Here is a 5,031-nt window from a genome sequence, read left to right as displayed (position 1 = left end):
ATTTGCGTGTTATGCGCCAATATCTTTTAAACTGTCTAGGTGAACGGTGAATGATCACAGGAGGGAACCTTCAATCCAATTGCTGCAACACGGGTGTTTTGTATAATATATGAACCAGAAAAATTAAGAATAATTCTAAACTACAATAATCACTGCCAAAAAACGACTTCTTACTCTAATAGAAAACCCCTAATGTGCTTAAATGTGCATTTATGTCACTAAAAATAGAATTAAGCATGTGCTGTTTCGATTATCTTGAATCAGAAATATTTTTTTTTGTATTTTAGAATCTTTAATTCCTAAAACTAAAAACAGCAAATAATTTAAGGAGGAACGAATAAGAAAACTCATTCATTAGTAATTTTATTTTTATATAAGTTCGATACTGGAATATCAAAATGGTGACATTTGTATTTTATATATGAATCACAATCTAGATAAATTTATACAGGAGAGAGAGAGAGAGAGAGAGAGAGAGAGAGAGAGCAGATGCTTTTTGATTATTTCATACCATTTAACCCATTGTTTTGTGATGGCGAAGAAAAAAACTTGGAACAGACAGAGAGACGACCAATTTCTAGGTGTGAATCGCTGGGTATTCTTCCATATTGACCATAAATATTCATACACTCTCTGGAAATTAGCTAGAGGGCTTCCTCCAAAAGTATAAATTATGCTAAATCTGGTTTTATGAAGTACAACGATACATATCTAATGTGGTTCTATTAACGTTCTCTGGGTGATGGTGTACCAAGCTTTACTTTCTCCAATCGTTAGAAGGGTCGGTGATGGGATTTCTCCTTAAATTATTCACTGTTTATAATGCATTTTCACCCATCTCGTTAAAAATGACTCATATTTATATTTTTGACACTAAATATCTTTAAATTTATTGGTTTGAACGAAGTTCATTTAGCTGTGGATGGATACTGTGTATTGTGTGAATACTTTTTTTTTAGAGACAGACATATTAAAGTATATAATAACACCATATAATTTTAATTATTGTTATGAAAGGAAGACTTCATTTACATAATGTCTTTCACAAAAGATGTAGTTTTACCTTTAATATCTCAAAAACGGAAAATTGTGCATAGAGAGGAAAGAATCGCTTATCCAAATAATCCAAGTTTTTGTCAAGTTTAAAAATGGTTCCGATATCGAAAGATTGTTGATATTTTCAATACAAATTTTGTAGCACGGAAATGTTAAAAGAAATCGAGTATATATCTGATTGGTATACACGATAAAGAGAAATTTTGTCTCTTAATTATCATATGAAGTGATGAAACTTTCCATCGGTAGAATTTAATATTTTGTTACACCAGCTATATCGTTAACAAATTGCATGCAAACTAATATTGTGATCAAAATTTATGATATAGGTAACCTTTAACCAACAACAGAAATCATTGGTTTAGAGTTTTGTTTGCTTTATTTATTTCTTTTTTGCGAAACGGTACAAAACGAACTGCGTCAATATATAGAAATTTAAAAAATAACGATATATATAGGCCTATCTAAAAGCACTATTCAAAAGTAAAAAAAAAATAGATTGTAGAACTAATAATATTATTTGTATTCTCAGATATATTTATTGCTCGTCTTTAAAATGATCTTGAAAAGAATTGCATATATGTTAAAGAAATCTTAATAATATAATGATTGACATTTATTGGATTTGAATAAAAATTAATATTCCTTGTTAAAATATTTGTTTTGATTTTATAAGAAAATTTTTATATCTAAGAATTGTTTTTATGAATTTTATAAAAATTTATATGTAAAGTTTTTCAATATAAAATTGAAAGGATATTATTGTAATTAAAACAAATTCGTTTTACTGAACATAAGAACCACTTGCTGTATTGTTGTATATGTATTTATAAAAATATACATATCTGTAACAAAAGAAAGCTGTAAGTCTCAGAATTATTCTAACTTTCAAATTACGCCATAATGTTTAAAATAATAATAGCTTAACCATTAAAAAAAGTGGATTTCAGTAAAGGAAAAGAAGCAGTGTATGACATACGCGGCACCCCACATGTAACTGGTGCTACCCCACATGTAACTGGTGCTACCCCACATGTAACTGGTGCTACCCATTAGGATTGGCGCCAACAGGGATTATACGATGACACTGAAATAATTCAGGAGTGACATTACAGGTGTAAAAATGAGGCTAAGTGTTACTCACAGATTATAAATGCGACACCTGGTTTGTGCATATATTCAATAAACATAAACTATCTAGAAAACGGGCTCTTCTCAAACCGAGGATTTGTTTCCACATTGCCTAGATCATTTCCATCTGGTACATGTATTGTGATTCAATGATGTAACAACTGTTCTTATTAGCAATAAAGATGCTAACTTTGTATTAATTATTCATTTCTGATTAAAAAGATTGTTATACATAAACCTTTTTGACAATTATAGCTATCTCTTTTGTCGTTAAGAAAAAGTTACATCTTTATTTCCCTAGTGGAAGTCCAATCATGTCATTGTAAAGCCAATGGCCTAAAACCCGAGTTCCAATCTTCCATCCACCTTTAAATTGGTTAACATTTTTTGCATGTACCTGCTGGATGTAAATGCAAAACTTTCCATTTGACAACTAGTCATTTTGCTGGATATTAATTATTTCCATCACAGGTAAGTTCACCCTTCACAGTATGACCTTAACACATGTAGATTTGAAGGTCAAGCATGGTTATCTGACTCTCCATATTTCGATGGTTTCAGTGGATATTATGTAAATACATTTTTAAAATACAGAACAACATAACCCATTAAAAAACAAAAGGTCATCCAATAATATAGGGAGATCATTTTTGCTTTACAGTTAGAATATGTAAATTTAATAGAAAAATGTATCACGTTTTGATTGATTAAAAAATAATTTCCTTCATTATAAAACCACTTAATTTTGTTGATAACTATTAACTTTTCATTGTTCGACTTAATATCTGCAAAGTTTTAATTTTATAAAAAAAAATAACAGTATTGTGGCTGTATTTGCAGCAATATTACTCCCTTTTATTTAATAAACATATACTAGTATACGATTACAGTGGTGTCACTGTAGGTTACTGACCACGCGGTCAGGCAGATTGCCAGATAACCTCAAAAGAACTCAGCAGACTTTGGAAGCTGTCTCAAAACAGAACATAAAACATTCAAATCTGACTTCAAAACTTAAGAAGTGGGAAAGCAGTGATGTTTTTCTCTCCAGGGAAAAGCTAGACTCGGATCACCTCTCGGCATTTGAGCATACATAACAGGCCATCATCGCATACAGAGGAGTTAATGTAAATAAAGCCAAGACTTGATGTAGGCCATGTGGAGATGTGTACAAAATAAAAACGACAACTGATGCACTGCCTCACCACGGGAATCAAAGTGTCACCTGTTCCCGGTTCTGGAACTTAGAATCCTGGTGAAATATGGCTACAGAATGATTTATGACAAGAGAGGAGGAATTAAAAATATCTATCAAATTCATCCAAACTCCGGCGTAAAATTATCAAATTTGGAACATGATCTTCTGTCAGAGTTGCCCATTTGATTTCCCTCATTTGCAGCGATTGTGTGTAGGAGAAAGGTATCCAGGTACAATCTGGGTACCTAGCGTCCTTTCCCCCGTTATCATTTCACCAGTTTGGTAATACAGCGATGAGATCATGGAAATAATGTAATAACCCAAGAGCAAAATGTATTAACGACAGTTAACCATTAAAGTGTTTTAATGAAAGAGTCATAATTTCAAACGTCTTGAGGACAAACCACATGAACAGAGTGCGTAATTTGCTGCAACTCCAAATAAGCATTTATGTGAAATAGATTACATGATTCTTCATAGCATTTCTGCCATAAGAGGAAACGCACAAATGATGCTGAGCATTACATACAACCTGAAATGGTGACGGTAATGACCGCAAATACCGCTCATATTATTAAAGGCAAGAAAACAGTCTCTTTATATTGCAAAACGCATTAGAGATAATGGAGTACTAACAGAAAAGGGGGATTCGCGCTAGGTAATGGAGCAATTCTTCTTCGGAAAGACGGACATTTCTAGGACTTTTTACAGTCAAATGATTCGCCATAAAATCTAACGACGCGATAAAATATGGAGAGAAGCAAGTGATATACATTACTGCTATTGACAAACAGTTGTAACGCCATCCAGTTCTTCAAATTTATAATTGTTGATTAAAAATCTGATTTGTTAATGCTTGGTATACAGAATTCAAATGTATTTTGAAAGCATTTAATTAATTGCTAGTATTGGATTTATTGTTGATATATGTAAATAGAAACTCGATTATAGATATCATTATTATATCTCTACGTACATATTATTAATTTATTAAATGTTATTTTTACGAACACAAAAAATTAAAATCATGAGAAAAAAACCGAAAGGTATTCAGTTTTGTTTTTTTTCGAATATGCCAGTGTTGTATTCTTTTTTCTTAGAATCTCATAATTCAATTCGTTGTTTTGTGCTTTTAAATCAAATTCTGTAAGAGAAATGTATGTTCATGGGCAATATTTTTTGCTGAAAGCATCTGTATTTTTTGTTGTCTTTTGTATCGTTTTTGTGGATATTTGTTTAAGTTTGTAACGCTGCAAGCTGCCCCTTTGGTGTGTTATATCGTATTGCAGTGAAAACTTTCAATTAAATTTATAAATCTGCCTGTCATTTCCACTGGAATTTTAAAATTGCAGCCAAATAGTTAAGTAAATAGAGCTCAGCTATTTGAATCGAATGAGGAATTAGACACACGAGGTGATAACAGATGGAGGGATAAGATTATGTTCACCGATTAATTCTGTCCACGAAAAATATAATACCCGAGTTTCACGATACTCAGATGTTACATTCAACACTCATAATCCCATCATTAGCTGTAATATACAAAGTCCTGGAAATGATGTCCAGATATATACCCAGCAGTCGTAAATCAAGCAGTGATTATATCTAGAAGAGTCACAGAGCGTACTCAATGAAGCAGCGCCGCA

The sequence above is a fragment of the Crassostrea angulata genome, chromosome 8 (genome assembly GCF_025612915.1).
Source record: "Crassostrea angulata isolate pt1a10 chromosome 8, ASM2561291v2, whole genome shotgun sequence".
Classification (NCBI taxonomy): Eukaryota; Metazoa; Mollusca; class Bivalvia; order Ostreida; family Ostreidae; genus Magallana; species Magallana angulata.
Note: the sequence above shows the minus strand (reverse complement) of the source record.